The following is a 20,617-nucleotide window of genomic DNA, read 5'->3' as shown; positions in this document are numbered from 1 at the left end:
CCAATTGATATAGTCACATATATGTTTTCCAAGTAACTAACCAATCAGGTAGGAAAATGGGAAACTTGATACCTAGAGTAAGGAAGCACTGTGCAAAGGGCTGGGTTTCCTTCATGGGCTGAAGTATCTGAGTCATCCCTTTGAGGAAGGGAGGGGAATGAAAAAAACTACAGAAGGTCTACTAAACACCAAATCATTATCTCTACAATTATGTATTTCTAATTTTTTTTAAATCTGTGCATATGTTTGAGCTACTGGGTTTATTCTTTTTAAGTTACCACAGGGCATAGAGCAAAGAATAGAAGTTTTAGATACAGAATCTGCTATTCAAAAGTCTGACTCTTACCACATCCTGTGTAACTTTTGGAAGTTATTAGAGCTCTTTTCTAGGGACTTGTCACACTTCTTCTGAATCAATATTTCCACCAGAATCTTGTAAACGAAACTGTATTAGACTACTCAGTGCCCGCTGCTTTTGTAATGAAAACTCCATGCAGTTGAAGATATTATGATTCAAAGGAGAAGAACATGAATATATATTTGGCAGGACAGAGAACTAAACTCTAAGGTTGGACCTCGTCTCTAAATTGTCCATCAAAATAACTCCAGATTATTGTAGACTGTCCACAAAATGGAATATAACAGCTATCCAAAATCACACTAAAAATGATAAGGTACTATAACACAAAAAGAGGTATGCATGGAGATGAACACCAGTAATCCAAGTTACTTTGGAGGGTGAGTCAGGAGGATCCATAGTTCAAGACCAACCTGAGCAATTTACCAAGACCTTGTTTCAAAATAAAATAAACAAGGCTAGGTATGTAGCTCAGTAAAGTAAAGAAAGAAAAAGAAAAGTACATTATTTATAACATGATATCACTTTTATCATATATAAACAGCTTAACAAAAAATATTAATAGCTCCTAGATGAGTTTTAAAGAGAGCAGAGTTTGGAGACTGAGTTGCAGAAGTACTGTTACAGAAAGCAGAGGTTGGAAATTGGAGTGTAGAAGGACCATTACAGAGAGCAGAGGTTGGAGACTGCGGTACAGAAGGACTGTTACACAGAGCAGATCTCGGAGTCTGGGGAGCAGCAGGACTGTTGCAGAGGACAGAAGTTGGGGACTGGGGTAGAGAAAGAATGTTACAGAGAGCAGAGTTTGGAAACTGGAGTGCAGAAGGATCTTACAGAGAGCTAAGTCTGGAGACTGTGGTGCAGGAGGACTGTTGCACAGAGCAGAAGTAGAAGACTGGGGTCCAGAATTATCGTGGCAGAGAGCAGATTTTAGATACTGAGGTGCAGATGGACTGTTACAGAGAGCAGAGTTTGGAGACTGAGGTGCAGAATTACAGTTACATAGAGCAGAGTTCGTAGACTGCTGTGCAGAGGGACTATTACAGAGAGCAGAGGTTGAAGACTGGGGTTCAGATAGATCTTACAGAGAGCAGAGTTTGGAGACTGGGGTGCAAAAGGTCAGTTTCAGAGAGTAGATATTGGAGACTGGGATGGAGAAGAATCATTGCAGAGAGAAAAGTTGGAGACTGGAGTGTATAAAGATCTTAAAGAGAGCAGAGGTTGGTGAGTAGGGTGCCGAAGGACTGTTGCCGAGAGCAGAGGTTGTAGACTGGGGTGGAGAAAAATCATTGCAGAGAGAAAAAAAAAAAAAAAAAAAAAAAATAGCTCCTAGATGATAGTATAGTGAAAATTTTATAGTTTCAATATTCTGTTAAAGTTTTTCAAATGTACATTTGTAATGTATTTCTTCTGTTTGTTTTCTTTCATAGGGCCATTTTAACTCATCAGAACTTTCTATGCTTTTCCATCTAGCTTTTGTTGATATACCAGTATGCCAGATGAGCTTCAGGTGATATTAGTTTTGGACTCTTACCTTTCTTTTTAGTGACCTAATAGAAAAAAAATGCAAATATTTAATAATTTCAAACCATTCCTAACTGTTTTCTATAATATCATGGAGGGAGAGGGAATTGACTATTAGAAGAATTGCAAGCAACATTATGTTAGAGCTTAAAATTCAAGGGGTTTTGTCTACTAGAACAGAGGTTTCTGGCATAAATTAGCCATGAGTGATAAACAATGAAAGATTCATCAACTCTTCAAGGGTTGAAGCACTAACTATGAAAATTAGCAGAGACTTTGCTATGTTTCCCACCCTCTTCTCAAGAAAAAAAAAATCAATAAAAAACAAAACTAAAACCAAACTACAATTATCCCACTATAAATAACCATAAATCCTGAGGACTACTTCATCATTGCAAAAGTATGGTCATATGGCTTATGCTTAAAGCTATGTTATCTGCAAAAAGAGAGAATATCTGAACAAACTCATATTAAAAATTAATTGGGCTCACCTGGAAATAACTTCTTAAAATGCTCAGTCCAGGGTTTCCTCTGGAGAAAAGGCATTTCTCTCAGTTGCCACAAAGAATTTCCTGCACAGGTGAACTAATAGGTAAGTAAGAGAGAAAGTGCAAAGTGTTCTTTATTTTGTGTCTATATTACAATGTGTCCTCTTTTTGTTTAAAGCTGGTCATTAATAAACTGGCTTATTTAAGAGTAATGAATATACTTATATGATTTTGTGGAGGTCTTTTAAGAGAAAAAAATGTAAGTAATATACAGAACCAAAACCAATTTTAATGTTAAAATTGGAGTCATATTTTACTTTATATACCCATGTTTATGCCATTTTATATTTTGGTTTGTACAGCACTTAGTTTGACTGCTGGGTTTTGACAACAGTAACCAAGTCCTTCACTACTAAGCTACAACGCCACCCTAAGTATTTTATTTCATACTTTTATTATATCATTTTATTTATATTTTCAGCTAAGTTAGGAAGCATTTACATACACTAATACTCATCAGAAGAGACTACTTTTCACTTCTGTATGATAGATTCTTAAATTATACCTATCGCGTGTTTTAGTCTATTTCTATCTCCTTTTCCACACACTTTTCATGATGCTAGATGCTGACTAGTATGGAGCTTGATGTGACTCAAGATCCCCAGATTCTCTGCACATGAATGCTAGAAGTTTTTTGGTTTTGTTTTGTTTTGTTGGTTTTGTTTTGTTTTGTTTTTAACCTAATATGAAGTCAAACATTTTAATTTAATTTTATTGCCTTCTAAATAAGAACTTCATCTAATTCATAAACCCCAAATTTATAAAACTATCGCAACCTCTAGAGTCTCACTGTTAAGCCTGTTGGAACAACACATTTTAAGGATTCAACACTGAATTGGTGAGCCAATCTTTAAGGGAATACAATCCACAGGAAACCCAACAACTGGCTGAATTCAATGAAAATTGATAAAAGTTGTGCCTGGATTCCTGGGATGGGTTTGAATGACAACAATGTAAATTAATACCAAGCAGAGTAATGATGCACCTGTGTTCAAGTCTTCTGAATTACTGCATCTAGAACTGCAAATTTTCAGCTATTTATATCCTTCTGTGTCTCTAAATAGTATCTTTTATGTAGCAAGAATAGAAATTTGCCCTGTTTTTTTCTATTCAAGAAACAAATCTTGTCTTCCCTAAGGTAATATGCTACAGAATGGGAAAACAAATATGCTGATAGAACTTTTTTTCACAGGCAATTGTGAATTTGTGTATTCTTTTCTATCAGCATAACCTTTCCCCTTTGTGCTATATTTCTTTGCACCTCAGATTTAAATTTGCATAGGTTCTCTTTCAGTAACTGAACATGTTGGTGACCAAAATACCAACTCTGAACATGCAAACTGTAAGAACAATAGGTATTCACATGAATGCCTCTTTCTAAGGTGTCAAACTCACTTCTCTTGACCAGCAAATAACCATGAAGTAACTCTATAGTTGAATATCTTTCTATATGTGGTGATAATATTAAAAATGTATCAAGAATTTTTCTCCAAGCACACAAAATTTTAATACTCTCCTGTAGTGACATGATAGACTAAATCTTAATCTTAATTTTAAATCTTTAAATCTAAAGGTTGGAAGATATTGAAAGATTTTGTGAAAACCAAAATTAAACAAAATCAAGCCTGGGAGCAGAGTGGTAAAATGTGTGTTCCATATTACTTATTAAAATTAAATCTGAGATGTAGCTTATGTATTTGTTGAAACAAATTTCACACACCCGTGTATATTTTCACTTAACCTGCATTAATTATTTCAAATACTTTACAAAATGACAGTGCTTTAAATTTGGGGTGCAAATCCACCTTTTTACTAAAAATATAAAGGTGGTTAAAAGGTGTAAGGATGCACCAACACTAACATGAATATGGAGTCAGGATATTAAAATTCATGAAGTCTTGTCAGCTGAACTGATGCAAACTCTATTTGCCCGAAATACATGATGACATTGCAAGCCAGGAAAGATGAAAACAGCTCAAGAAAGCTTTTTCTGATGTTATTTCATTCTTCTGAATATCAAGTAAGCTGCCTTTCTCCAGGTAGAAGCCACATGCAGATTCTCCATTCTGTAGAGTTGGGCATGTGCTGTTTTTTTAAGAACAATAGATCCCTCTGTATTCCTGCTTGCTGTCTGCTCGGTGTGTTTGCTGCACATGGAACCGAAAAATTCTCTGCACCATGATTGTATTTTCTCAGACAAGCAATGTCCTCTCTCTTGTCACTTGACTTGAATTGAAACCAAACAAGCCCTGTGGCTACATTTGTATTCAGACTCAGTAAAATAGTCCTCTAAATTATTGTCTCAGGGACTCTTCCAAAGAACTCTTCCTGGTTATCTTTAACAAGGAAAGCTGCCTTAGTGCAATCTGGGAATGAGCTAGAAGATACACCAGCCTGCTAGAATTCTGACAAGGCCTCAGGCAAAGATCTAATAAAACATGGCTACCATTGTTAGTAGTTTAAATTGGAGAGTTTCTGAAGTTTTGCAAATTAAATAGGACAAGTCTATTTTTTTTTCTAATTTGTAAATTAAACAGGACAAGTAAATGCTTTGAAATCTTAGGCTTTGTCACTCACATTTTCTCAGAGTCATCAATCTTCATGAATCCTTTCATTAAAGCGTTTGCAAAAATGTGATCTATTCTTAAATACAGTTTGAAAGAGTCTCGAAAAAATTCTAGAGATCAAAGACCATGTCTTCTGTGGATTCTGTGAAAGTTTTAGCATTTGGCTGGCACAATACAAGTTTAATTATAATCACAAGAATAATTTTTTGTAGATCCAGAGGGACCTTGGGAGGTCAAAAGTCCAAAGACCCACCTTCAAGCTATGTGACTGCAAAGCCTTCTCTGGAACTGAGAATTTACACTATTTAAGAAGCTCTAAAAAGGAAAATCCCATGACTTCCCATTTACTCTTTAAAATATATAATCTATCTTAGTTAGAAGTTTTCTTTCCTTAGAATTTGCTCTTTTCTTATGACATGCACACTCGTTCTATAGAATAAAGTCCTGTCCAACAGAACTTTCAATAAAGATAGTCTATCTCAGCATTGTCCAAGAGTAGTCATTAACCTTATATGTTTAGTGAATGCTTAAAATGTGCATAATACAACTGAGAGTGAATTTTGAATTTTAAGCTTAACTTATTTTAAATTTAATTTCAGTAGGTACTTATGGCTGATGACTGGTATATTAGACAACATAATTCATTGTTTCTGTTTAAATTATTGTCTTCATTTTTTTCATTTGTTCAACATATATTTACAGAGGGGACTCTCAGTATATTCTGTGCAAAGCACAGTTTCAGGTAAAAGAAATACAGTGATCAATAGAAGGGAAACCCTTTCTCAAGAGAGTTTACATTCTAGTGAGAAGGAAACTCAACTAAACAAAAGAATTGGAAATAACAATAAATATAGTAAAGGAAAACATCAGGGATATGTAAAGACTAGTAACTAGCTGGACACTAAAGCTTCTGTTTCATAAAGTGATGGATTAGGTGAGTCACCTTGGGAGAGGGGATATTTGATCTGAAACCAGAATGATGAGGAAAATGTCACTTTTGTTCAGAGTTAGGGAAAAGCATTTCAGAAGAAGACCTGAGTCATGACCTAGTTTGGTATGTTAGGGAAACCAAAAGGCCAACATAACTTGAACCCAGTGAAGGGAGAAAAAAACAAAATAAGATCAAAGAGGAAAATAGAAGATAGATCAGTCAAGGTTTTGGAGGCGATGGGTAATAGTTTGCTTTTATTCTAAGTGAAGAGAAAACATTTTAAGACCTAGGTAAGCGCTCTGATTTACATGTCATAAAATAACTTTGAATGCAGGAAAATAGATTATTAGAGTATAAGGAAAGAAGCAAGAAATAAGACAAAATGATGATTCTGGTGATAAGAAAGCAATGACAATAGAGGCAGACTATTCAGGAACATATTTTGCAGATAAAAACTGATGAATACATGGGGGAAGAGGCTTTGTCTTTAACAACCATTTGAATGAAATGGAGAAGGCTGAGCAAGGCATAGGTTTGTGATGGTAGAACTAAGAGTTACTCTCAGATAATGTTATCCTTAAGATGTCAGATAGATTATATTGTTATGTCAAGTGCCTGTGTATCTATGGTAACAATGAATTCCACCATTATGCACAACTATAATGCACTAATAAAAATATGGGGAAATGATGCCAAATAGGTAACATAAGAAATAAGATACAAATCTAGAGCTTATGCTAGAAATATGAATTAGGTATCAATGACAGAGTTGGTTTCAGAATACATAGGGAAATATAGGATAAATTAGGGAAAGAGCACAGAAAGAGGTTAAAGTAATTACAGGCAGCAAAAGGAAAGCTCATAGTCTACTCTTAAGACTTTTCACTTCTATCCTGAGAAAGCCAACTTGAATTATAATCACAGTGTTGCTAGAATCTGAAGCCTCTCCATAGTTCTAGACACTTCAGCCACATCAGGTAATCTACAGTTCAGCAAATGCACTGTGCTATTTCAGATGGTCATGCCTTCATATATATTGTCCTTGGGTTTAGAATTTAATCCTGTTACCTACCCTTTCCTATCACTAAGACCCTAGAAATTCCAATGCACCTTTCAAAAATTAATGGATTCTTCCTTGATCTTCCTTCTTTGTATTGTCCTTCTGCCTAATTTTGTTGTAGCCATATATGATTATGAGTCACTGGAAAAATAATGTGACCTCCTTGAGAATAATTTTTTGATTTCCTTCATCTTTGCACCCTCATATCAAGCCTCAAATTTTGTTTTATGAGCAATCAAAAGGTGGCTACTCCAAAAACCTAGAATTTCTTTGCTAAATCCTGCCCCTCAGTTTACATAGTATCACCTATGTAAACTCCTAAATTTAGGGGTCACCTTTCCTATTGGTAAATTTCCAAAGGCATAATTAATAATTCCAAGGAGATTACTTCCTTTCAACAACATAATAATTTGCTTCTGTTTTGTGTGCATCAGTAGTACGTAAATAGATTTCCTTAAACAAATGGTTTTAAGCTTTCAGAACAAGCTTCCCTCTAAATTTGTTGAGAATGCTTATTTCTCTGGGAGTGGGTGTGCACCTGTAATCCCAGCAGCTCAGGAGGCTGAGACCAGGAGGATCAAAAGTTCAAAGCCAACCTCAACAATAGCGAGGTGCTAAGCAACTCAGTGAGACCCTGTCTCTAAATATAATATAAAATAGGGCTGGGGATATAGCTCAGTGGTTGAGATTCCCTGAGTTCAATTCCAGGTATCAAAAAAAATGCTTATTTCTCCAACACACCTCACAGAATTCTGAGTCTTATGTCTAAGTTGAGTTTTAGGAATTTGTGTTTTTATTTAGCATCCTAAGAGATGCTGATGCAGGTCAGCCTTTTGTGAGATTCTAAAGGAGTTTCGAAGAGCAATTCTCCTCCCACTTTGACCTCAAAGGTACCCAGTAACAGAGAACAGAAACAAATGCACTAAATTACTCATTATTCTAGAGGTAGAATTATTTAGGAAACAATTTTACTATATATATATATATATATATATATATATATATATATATAACTTTGCTGTCCCTACATATAAGAAGATATCTGTGTAGAATTGCAAGATTATAGAAAAATAATAAGAGAATTTTGTTCAATTTTGCATTCCATTCTACAGTCTAGACTCTGAAAATCTATAGAATATATAAACCTTGTATTCATGCTTTTCTAAATATGTTTTTCTTCTGTGTATTAACATATTATTTATAGTCTCCTGATACTTACACAGTTAAAGTTTGGCTCACACCATCAATGACCTCGCTTTAGTCAGCTATTTTTTTTTCCATTGCTGTGACTACAAGGACCCAATCAGAACAACTATAAATGAGGAAAAGTTTATTTGAGGGTTTATGACTTCAGAGGTCTACAAACATTCTTTAATGATCAAGATGAGGCTGAACATCATGGTAGAAAAGTATGATAGAGGAATCAGCTCACAGGGTGATCAGAAAGCAGAGAAAGACTCCACTTGCCAGATACAAAATATATACCCCAAGGCTACACCCCCAATGAACCACTTCTTCTAGACACACCCCACCTGCCTCCAGTTATTACCCAGTTAATCCCATCAGGGATCAATTCATTGATTGATCATTTCTCCTCCAAAACTTCTTGCATTGTCTCACATGTGAAATTTTAGGGGACATCTAAACCATAACAAACTCAATAAAAAATTAAATCTAAATAAACCTGCTAAGTGTTAATCATATGATGACACTAGCGCTGAGCAGAAAATGCAGCAACCTCTATCATTACTCTACAGGGCTCACTCCCCTGCTCCATCTCGCTCTGTAAGTATTCCCTTCTTTGCATCTACACTTGTTTCTCCCAAACTGTGTTTTTTGACAATACAAATATCTCCCTAATTCAGGATGATTAGTCTTTGGTCAAGAGAAAAAAAAAAACAGATATTCTCTCCGAAAACTTCTGCATGAAAACTTCCCAAAACATTTTTTTTAAACAGGCAAAGTACAGATAACAGTTGCACTCTGTAAAGTAGAGCAGAGTGGGCTGAGAGAAAGAGAGGCTCAAGGTCTCAATGTCTGGAAATTAGTGTCATATGCTGAGCTGTGAGGCATTCTTTTTCCTATATGGACTGTATCGAAGATCTTACCCATTTGATCACATTAGTTACCTTATTTTTAATTTTTAATTAATTTATTTTTATTGGTTCTTTTTAGTTATACATGACATTAGAACCCAGTCTGTTAAAAATTATACAGAGGATGGACCTTATTGTAATTAGGATGCCATTCTTGAGGGTGGGCACAATGGTGGGATTCACTTAGGCATTTTCATATGAGTACATAGGAAAACAATGTTTGATTCATTCTACCATCTTTCCTATTCTTATCCCCTCTTCCTTCCTTTTGTTTCTTTCGTTCCATTTGTCTAATCTACTGAACTTCTCTTCTTCCCCTCCCATCCCTGTGGAAGCTAAACCAAAAACATTTTTAAATGAAATCTTTTTATAAGCAACTCATATATTCAGAAGTAAAACTCAGATTCTAATATGTATCAATGAAAGGTGCCAATGACTGGTGCAGATCTTAGATTGTTGTCAATGAGATATGTAGCTTCAATAAGATAAATCCAGAGCCTACATCTTCATCAGAATCGGAGCCAGCTAATTTGCATAGCTCTAAAGATGATTTCTATGCATTTTTTAGATTGCACAATCCCCCCATCTGTAGTCCAATAACTACAGCTACACTAAAACAGCTGATCAATAGCCCAAAGCTAAATAAGGTCCCAGGAGGAAATCTCTTTTTGCTAGAAATGTTTGAATCTTTTCCTAAGTGGTGGGTCCCAATCACTGCCAAAGTGTTTACCCTAATTAACTCTTCAAGTATAGTTCCCTCAGGATGAATTCAAGTATATTCTAACCAATCTTCTAAAAAGGAAATCCTCTGATTTTCTCAAATTACTGTCCCATTAGTCAGCTGGCCAATCCTTTTAAACTCTCTGCTAGGATTCTTTCCAACAAATTTCAAAATTGAGGTGTTAAATCTAATACCCTTGCTAAGAAGTGAGCAGATGTTTTAGGAACAACTATTCCTCTACAGATCACTGTCTTGCTTTGGTCCATATAACTGTAAAAACAATTAAGAAGAAGTGCAACTTTTCAGTGATGTTTCAGTATTCCAACAAATGTTAGCTCTTGAGAAATGACTGTAGTTCAAATGTGTAATTCTGAATCTCCTACAAAATCATCTTCATTAAATGTAGCCAAATGTTGCCATTGGTAAACAAAATAAAAGCTTGGAGAATATTTTGGCTGGGCCTTAATTTTCATAGGAAGGATTTGCATAGGAAGAGATATCAGGGAAAATGCGCATTTCCAGCAAAACTAAGTTACAGAATTAAGAAACTCCAAAAAAAATAAAAATAAAATAATGTGCTTGCTGAACTAATATTTTTGAGCTAATATTTTTCTAGCATGCTCTTAGACTATTTAAAAGAAAAAGGAAGTAAAGCTGAAAAGTGCATTGAAACAAAAGTATGAAAGACCTATACATTTTATTCCACAAGCAACGGAAAACCATTAAAGATCTGTTAGAATGAGAATCGCTGATTCTCATATCCAGTGTCACTGCAATTCTGGAGATACAAAATCATTGTGTGCTTGAAATAAGAAAGGCACAATACAGTTATCATTAGTAGAGCATAAAATTCTGAGTGTGACTACTCTGAAATCTGCTACATATTAGCTGTATGGTTCTGGGTACCTTACTTAATATCTCTGAACATCATTTACTTGTATAAAAAACAGTATCTTATCAGGATGAAATACTATCTTAAGCATTATACATCAGTAGTGCTTAGAGCAGTACTGATATACTGTAATCATTCAATGAATGCTGCTCATCATTGCTACTATTGATGGAAAATTTACTTAGTGCAAACCATTGTTTTACATATATATATATATATATATATATATATATATATATATATATATATAAATTACATTACCTGATATTATCTATATAAAAAATCAGTAAAACAATTTATCATTAACCACTCAATCAATAAACACACACAATTGTATATCAGAGATAGCCAAGATTCAAACATAATAATATTATAAGTTGCCTAGCTATTAGGAAATAAAGACAAAATTTCAGAGCAGTCTTCTGACTCTAGACTGCTCTTAATTATCACTCCATTCTTTTTTAAAATATTTTTTAGTTGTCAATGCACCTTTATTTTACTTATTTATATGTGGTGCTGAGAATCAAACCCAGCGCCTCACACATGCTAGACAAGTGCTCTACCACTGAGCCTCAACCCCAGCCCTATCACTGCATTCTTATTTGAGTAACTTTATGAACTAAATTAAATTGGCATAAAAAGAGAGTAAATTTCCCCATTATCTACCTTCAAGATGAAGAATTATATGGCATTACCAGGGTCTGTAATGATAGAATCTTAAGATGTCCTAGTAACCAAACATTTTACCTTTCTATCCACACAAACAACACATACAACCACCCAAAATTCTCAGTAATAAGTATGCTTAGGTGCAGCATTCTTTCCATCTCCAAAGATTAAATTTAAAAAACTTTACTTCTGATTATACATCAATTTTATGTCTCCCTTTATGTTCAAACTCCAGTTCCTTCTCTCTAATAAGTAGCCTGATTAGGGCTGGGCTCTAAGCAGATTTCTCTGGCATCTGGAGTCAACTGAATTAGAAAAAGAAGCCTAGTTCAGAAGCTACTGAAGTACCTTTTTAGGAGAATAAAATGGGTATCAACTTAAAGAAGCAGCAACAGGAATTTTTAAAAGAAAGAATAGGAATGGGGGTATTATAGAGCTAAAACTAAAGCAATCTGATAGACAGCTAATTCTAGATATAAGGTAGGAAAGTGGCAAGAAGGAATCCTTGAGCAAGGAAGACCAGAATGGACCAAAGGTTGTGATTTAGGTGTTACATGGTACTTTTGTAAGACATGCACAATGGCAGCCTGAAAAACAAACCACCAGTGGAAAAATAAATTAATCACAGTATTTTATCGAGTTCTGTGCCCCATTGCTTTGGTTATATACTATGAAATTTCAACTTTGGACTAAGACCTGGAGCCTCTTCTTTGCTAATTTACAAACTTGTAACAACCTAGTAGCAGTGACTGCCTTCTCACATTTCTGTTTCTAAGAACATAGATTAAAAACTTCAAACTTGAACGTCTCAGCAATTTACTGTTGCTAACTTTTGTTCTGAGGGCAATATGAAAGAAAACTGATGAACTGCAAGAGAGTGGAAAGATCAATTTAGTTTTGTATATATCCATATTGAGCTATTTAAAGTATTGTCCAAATGTAGGTCTAGGATTCAGTAGAATCTTGGGCCCAAATTAATGGAGTCAGCTGACCATGGAGTGAACATCTGAAACCATAACTCAAAATAAACTTTTTTCCTCTTCAAAGTTGTTATTGTCAGGCATTTTGGTCACAGAAATTAAAAGCTTACTAATACATGGAGTCAGAGAAGACGAGCTTGATTTCTGACAAGCATACAAGGAAGGAAATGGATGGTAATTTTAAGGGCCAAGAGGTTTATGAGTATAAGGCAATGTATCCCCTCTTACTTTTTATAGGCAATTCTCACTTCATAAATGATTGAATATTTTATTATGAAAGCACTCTTATATTGTGATTCAAAACTGTGTACAACTTCTCTTTGGGATATTGGCATCTTCCAATATGTGGAATCAAGCTCAGTCAACAATGTAGAAATATATAAACGTGGAGGAAAGGTTTGTTTTTACTGGCACTTCTTAATGATTTCATTTTTTTTGTTCAAAATATATTTAATAATGTTGCTTTCATAAATGTTAGGCTTCTTTTCCAGCTATGTGAAGGGAGCCAGTGGAAGTATTTCAGCTGATGTGGATGCTGTTTAGTTAAAAGGGAGTGCAGAGACTCTATGTGGATGAAGAGGTAGTCAATAAATTGATGCTGATCACCAAAAGGCTGAACTGACTGCTACAGATGTGTGGTTCTCTATCTTTCCACTTGGACATTCTCCTCTCAAACCTGGAATCAGGGAGAAAGGGGCATAGATTAATGTAGGAAATTGGTTCTCTGATGGGACTGGGGTGAAGAAGAAGCTTCTGCAGTTCAGTCCAGCAAAGAGGGAGGAAAGCCATGGCCATGTGAAAGTGATGCCTGCCACTTACAAACCACCATGACACATACACAGACCCATAACTATACCACTTTATTTTTCAAACATCTCTGTGAGAAGGCCAGAGGAGATGTTATTGCCCCCTTTGAAGATATATGGCAAAGGAAGCTCAGAGGGGTTTATGAGATTTTCCAAAGATCACTCAACTACTAAACACAGGAACCCAAAAGAGCCCTGACAATCTGGCATAGCTCCAGAGGACGCAGCTCTCTCTTATCTCTTCTGTACTGAAATATTTTTCCCAACTCTTCTCCTACACCTAGTGATGTCAAAATGTTTATAAAGATGTCTTTTGCTTTTTTCCTTCTTATAAAATTTTACAGAAATTTTGCATAAAGAATCTCAAATGTGTCCACCTTTTTAGAGTTCTGTGTATCTACCTTCAGGTGTTTGGGTTATAGTTATTCCCACACATGCAGTGCCTTTTATTCCAGTTTAATAAAATTACAATAATTCCAGAAATAATGGATGACATTTATTATGAACCTACAGCATGGAAGATGTTTTGTAAACATCATCTTATTTAGGCATCATGGCTCTGAGATACAGCATCTAATTCCCAGCAGATGCCAAGTGGACAATCAGGATAAAAACCATGACTGGATTATTCCATCAAAATACAATGATAAAGGTCTTATCATTAGGTCACCCCTCATTTTCTTCTCAATAGAAAAATTTTCTTCACTTGCTTTGAATTTCTTCAGATGTAGAAGATGCTGAATTTGTGTTCAGAACACTACAGGTCTTTAAAAGGTGAATCTGAGCCTCCTAGGAGAAACCTCCGCTGTTATCCAAATCCATTAAGTGTCAAAGCCACCTCTGAAGCCAGTTTCCAGAATCACCTTTGTGAAAAGTAAGGTAAATTATAGCATGCACCCTGCTGATGGGGGCTGAAGCTTCCGCCTCAAAGGTTCCAATACTGGCTTTGTGCTTTCAAAATATCATAAGCTATCAGGGTAGTACCCTAGCAAACAGGAAATAATTGTCAACACTGCTCATTGGCTTGAAGGAAGCCGTTACTTTAAAAGTTCAAAGTGCTTCCTTCCTTCTGTAAAGAATGCTTGCTTTTTTCCTCAATAGTCATTTCTCATAAAATCAAGTGAACTGACATCTTGAAAACATGCTTCTTTGCAGACAATGCGTCTTCGCCTCAGTCACGAAGCTGAAGTGACTACCATACCCCTTAATGGGATTTTCAGGCAGTGGGAAGATTATCTGAAAGCACAAACTAATAAACACCTGTCTCCTCTTGTGACCTAGAAAGGACTTCCCTTTGGTGGGCAGGGAGAGTTTGTGGCTGCAGTATCACTGAAATTGCTTCAAAGGGATGTCTTGATTATGATATTGTGTTTGGAGGTGTGAACTGAGCTCAATCTGCTGAAAAGCCCTCAAAGTTTGTCATCCTGTGCAATACATAAAGAAATTTGAGCAATTTCTGCTGCTGCCTGCTACAATAAGATTAGCATCTACTTCACCTAGAAAGAAAGAGGTAAAGAGAAGGAATAAAGTCAAGAAGGAAGCAATGAAGAAAAGAAGCAAGGAGTGGAGCTGAGGGAAGGAAGAAAAGAGGACAGGAGAGGAGGGGGAAAAAAAAGAAGTCCATTTTTTTTCTCTCTCTGGATTTGGAGATATTGCAAATATATAAGATATCTTGAGGATAAAATCTGAATCTAAATACAAAAATTAATTTAAATTTCATATGTACATTATACATACATCCTGAAGGTAATTTTATACAATATTTTTAGTGTACTTGCCTTTTTTATTAAAGTCTCTCCACATGAGGTCAATTGTGGAATCATGTTGGTGCTCAAAATGTTTTGGATTTTTGAAGCATTTCTGATTTGGGATTTTCAGATTAGGAATGCTCAATCTGTATTAACCTTCCCTACATATCCTTTCATTGTCTAATTTTAGGTGTATGAAACACTTGGTCTATTAGAAAACATAAAATATTACCCATTAGGCTATGCCTAACTAAACCAACAAGTCTAGTCATTTTCAAAGCTTTGATTAGATCAACTCAATAACAGAAGGTTTATTTATTTTAAATTTATTTTAAATCAGTTAAAGTAGCCAAAGGATTATAGGTGTCAAAATCAAATGAGAAGTAAACCAGTCTGAGACTATCTTTTGTTTTTAAACTGGTACACAAAAACACATACCATGTAATGTTTAATACGTGTATACGTGGTGAAATGTTTAAATCAGGTACAACATATTTATTTCCTCAAACGTTTATCATTTCCTTGTGGTGATAACCCTCAAAATACTTTCTTCCATGTTTTTTTTTTAAAGAAGCACCCATTTTTTTTAAAGAGAGAGAGAGAGAGAGAGAGAGAGAGAGAATTTTTAATATTTATTTTTTAGTTCTCGGCGGACACAACATCTTTGTTGGTATGTGGTGCTGAGGATCGAACCCGGGCCGCCCCCATGCCAGACGAGCGCACTACCGCCTGAGCCACATCCCCAGCCCTCTTCCATGTTTTTAAATACACAGTACATAATTCTTATCTATAGTCTCTACCCTGTGCAGTTGTGTGCCAGAGCTTTGCTCCTTTCCATCTATAACTTATACACATTGACCAGCCTTTCCCCTCCACCTCCCCTACTATCCCTAACTATCCACTACTTTGCAGCTCAAGAATTTCAGTCCAAGCTATTATTTCTTCTCTATATCATATATTTCTGCTCCTACTATTTTTTGAAAGTAATTTGATTGTTATTCTATCTTCTTTCTGATACAAGTACTTTATGTCAAAAATGGTCATCTGAGTACTGTTTTATCCCAGAGATACTGATTTTAAGCTTTTATTATCGCTTAGTTCAAAGCACTTTTTACTTACTTTTTTTGTGCTTTCTTCTTTGACCCATGAGATATTTATAAATGTGCCATTTAATTTTGAAATAGTGAAAAGTGGGGATGGGGTTCTGCATATCTTAAGGTGATTGATTTCTAATTAATAAATCACACAGGAAACATAGTCTGTACGATTAATAACTTTTTAAAAAAAAAGTATCAGAAATGCTTTTTATATTGATTGTATTGGTTAGATCTAATACAAAACTGATCAAATTGCATGCTTCAAATATGCACATTTTATTGTAATCCAATTTTACTTCAGTAAAAGCTATGGGAAAATAAATTTTTAAAAAAATCAGTTCGAATTTTTTAATTGGTTCCATACCTTTGTTGAAAATTTTCTCTGATAGAGAATTGAAATTATTTTACTGTCTGATCAGTTTCTGGCCTCTTATTTTGAGTACTATATGAATTCATGAAAACATTTGATGCTTGTTGGCATGTGATGTCATCTGGACATGGAAGAATTAGGTATTTATTCCATTCTTCCTAGTATGGCTTTATACTTTTCTTTCCTGAAATTCTAAGCAGGCTGCTATTTTCTCTGATCCTATAATCACTTTTACTCTTTCAGCACTAAATGGTGCCCAGGACCAGATTTGCCAGGGGTCAGCTATTGGTGTGTTGTTACTATTTCAGTTCCAAAAGAAAACCTAAGTCCAGATTTATCTCGTATACAATGTTGGTATGTTGTTCAGAAAGAAACAGGAGAAGACCTATGATGAGTGGTTTGTTCCCACAGAACTCTCCCTGGGGCCAGGGTAGACTGGAATGACTCACTGTTTCCAGCCTGTGGTTTGACTATAGACTCATCTGTGGGCAGAGTCACCATGGATGGACCAACCCACGCTCCTATGTTATACCCATAGCCACCAAAGCATCCAAGCTTTCTCACACCCTGAACCCACAATCCACCAAAACCAATACAAGACTGGATAGGACAAAGGACCACAACTCTACCAGCTGCCAATTGCTGAGATGAACTTGTGACCCAAGGCCATATCAACCAGCCACAGGTGATGCTAGCTGGAAATCTGGTAGATTGGGGCTTCATGTCTCTTTCCCTTGTACTGGATCTATTCCGTAGGCTCTGTCCACAGGCAAGATGGGAATAGAGACTGTTAGGATCAGTCCAGCAGTAAGTTTCAGGGCAAAGTATTCTGCTTACTTCCCTGCCCCACCCTCAGTGAACAGGATCTTGCATCATGCTATGCAGCCAAGGCTGAGCAGTGCTGGTGAGCACACCTGGCCACCCGGACTGATACTAAGGTGGGTCCTTTCTGAGTCTCACAGATGCAAGAACCTGGGGTACATCAAGATCCTAACAACTGGCACCAATGAAGGACCAAAGAAGCCTATCCCACTGGGCACAGGTGTTGCCTTGGTGTTGGCTTCTTTGCTTTTAGAGTGTTATTCTCCCAAATTCTCTCCACCATGATAACATCCTGCTGCCTTTAAAATATATGTCTTTAAATAATTAAATAATTATATCTAGTGTTTCTGATTATACTCAGTAGAAGAGTTGTTCTATAAAACCCAATATCCCATTTTCTGAAGTTGGATTTTGGCACTGCCTCTTTATAGAGGCCAAGACTTATAGTAGAAGAGTGATTACACCCATTTATTCCCCATCTTTCTTACTGGTACAGAAATATACTCAACATCTTGGATGTATTTTTAAATGGTTAGTAACCATCTGAGCATTTACATTTGCTTAACTATAGTAGAAATACCCCCAACCTAACCAATTTCGAGCTATCTTCATGATTTTACTGAATATGCCATTTGAAAGAGACTCACATGATTGGCTCTTCAGAGTCAGTGTGTGCCAGCCCTACCACAAAACTGCTCAAAATTATCTCATTTCTGAATGATGATGAACAATTGTCATTATGATTATGGAAGCACCCTTGTATTACCATTCAATTTTATTATTGAAAATCATACTTTAAACACATTACTCATGTTACTCATTACTTAGTGAATACATGCTTAGCGAACCAATACAAGCTAGGTGCTAGATCCTAACCTAAGTACCAATGCTGTGAAAGTGAATGAGGAAGACAATATACTACTCTTCTTATTACTTACATTCAAGTTGACCAACCAATGCTACATATTAACCCACTAAATATTTAATCAAACATTGCGCTAAAAACTATGTATAAAAGTTAGGGTGCTGTTAGACACAACAACAGAGAATTTAGTTCAAATAAGGAGTTAAGAAAGTAATTTCTAATAAATGATATTGAAGTGGATACCTACAAGATGAGGAGTCAGCCAGGCTGAGTAGAACAAATTTGTTCTCCATCATAAAAACACAATCTCCAAAGTTTCTACCTTCTGGAGAAAAAAATAGCATAGGTAGAATTATGATGGACATTTTCAAATTATTATATTCCAATATTCCATCTACTTTTTAAGTAGCTATCTCCTGGTCCATCTCCCTCAACAGAAGGGTCTAAGAACTGTTTTTAAGAATTTTTCCCTGAGATCTCTGTATACTTGCTGATATTTCATCTAAATTGAATTTTCGGAGCTCTATACAATAGTCTATAAAATTCAGATTAACACAGAACATGATCAAACTGTTGTCTTGACTGCATGAGGACACAATTCTATGATTATATTTACTACCTTCCAGCATACCTGTGGTATGATAATCATATTACTAATAAAGTGTCCAAAGTCTGCAAGAACCTAAAGGGCTTCCCCAATAATAGAATCAGATTTAATTATGTTCTTCTTAAGTTTTCACATTAGGCAGAATTTGTTGTACTCTCATTCATGAAATTGCTAACATACTTCAGGTAGCAGTAATTTTCCACAAACATGAAGAGCTGATTAATCATTGCACCCACTCCCAACTCCTCCTCTTTCATGCTTGCTATGTTAACATACTAATGCATAGCAACCTGCTATGTTGAATACTAATGCAAGATAAAAGGTGTAGTTAATTCAGTGGTTTTCAACCAAGGGCATTCAGCAATATCTGTTCACATTTATGGTTGTCACCTCTGGGGAGTACTCCTGGTGGGTAGAGGTCATAGACACTGCTAAATATGCACAGAATATCTCCTCACAAAAAGCCCTAAAATGTTAAAAGAGGCAGGTTTAAGAAACCATGAGTTAAAGAGTGATTTACAGACCAATATTTATACCTGGATCATTTAACTATGGCTAAATATTGCATTTTGATTAGTATTACTTTACATATTTTCATATGCTGCCTTAGTGCAAAAAGACTTTTCATTTATCATTCATAACACAAACTGTGTATATTCCATTCATGTAAATAGAGATCCCTCATAAATATTCTGCAGGTTTTAAAAGCAAATGTCAATCATGACAATTCAAAGTTAATTTCATACTTTTTATGTTCATTCCATTTTTTTTAGTAGATCCTTCATTCTTTTTACTAAGGTAGTTCTTCCTCTTTATTATAAAAATGGTGCACCTCGTGTTAAGAAATTTTATAGTATATCCAACTGGACTCCTTCCATGATAAAAGATTAATAACAATTTTGAGTTTAATGCTACATTGTATGCTTGCATTTAGAGGATGCCTTAAAACAAAATTCTGCATTCATGGAGATCTAGGCAGCGTCCAGATTCAACCAGTGTCACTGGAGGGAGAGGAGACACATGGAAACCCAGTACACTTAAGGCAAAGTGGCTACACTGACCCAAGGCATCAAAGTGATCTTGTGATTTGAACTTAGAGGCATTTAGATGTATCTAAACTTGCCCAGCTAATACAACAACATTCAAATACTCCATGTTTTATACTTCTAAGCACTCTTGCTTAGCTGGCAGACAATATATATGTGTGTGTGTGTGTGTGTGTGTGTGTGTGTGTGTGTGTGTGTGTGTATTTTTTTTTCTGAGTTTTTCCATCTGTAACCTGCACTGGAGAGAGCCCACTACACTGACATGCCATCGCTCCAAGGCTGGGGTTGTTGACCCTGAAAAAGTGTGGTTCTGTGCTGTGAAATCTGTTTACTTACTTTCCGTCAGCAGTTTGAAGTAACCTAACTTTGTAATATCTATCTGCTGGCTACATAGTTGACTGCATAATACTAACAGTGAGGAAGACCAATGGAACAAAAGACGAGAATTGACCTCCCGATAGGTTCAAAGATTCTGACAGAATTGACTCATGAGACTCTAATAGTTTCAAGGCTCAAAATCAGTTTTCTAGGTATTGTTTATTTATTTTTAGTGGTGCTGGAGATTGCACCCAGAGACTCATGCATGCTAGACAACTATTCTGCCAGACTATTGTATCTGATTTAAATTTGTTCCTCATCACTTTTGCTTGCAGATAAAAGAATAACACATTTAATAAAATAATAAGAAAGGTTTTCTGCCAAGCTCTAAATACTTTCAGATGTTTGAAAATAGGACTTAGTTTATTAACTAGGTTTTTAAGTAGCCAAAGGAAGACCACTACAATAAGTTAAACATTATCTCCAAGACAACAGGAGCACTGCTGTGTGCACAGATGTACCACTGGGCCTGTGAAAGATTCACATATCGAAGGTTCTCAGTAACTGCTAAGAGACTGCATAAATGCAGTAA

This window comes from Ictidomys tridecemlineatus, chromosome 8 (genome assembly GCF_052094955.1).
Source record: "Ictidomys tridecemlineatus isolate mIctTri1 chromosome 8, mIctTri1.hap1, whole genome shotgun sequence".
Classification (NCBI taxonomy): Eukaryota; Metazoa; Chordata; class Mammalia; order Rodentia; family Sciuridae; genus Ictidomys; species Ictidomys tridecemlineatus.
The sequence above is the reverse complement of the archived record's forward strand: the minus strand, read 5'-3'. Positions refer to the sequence as shown.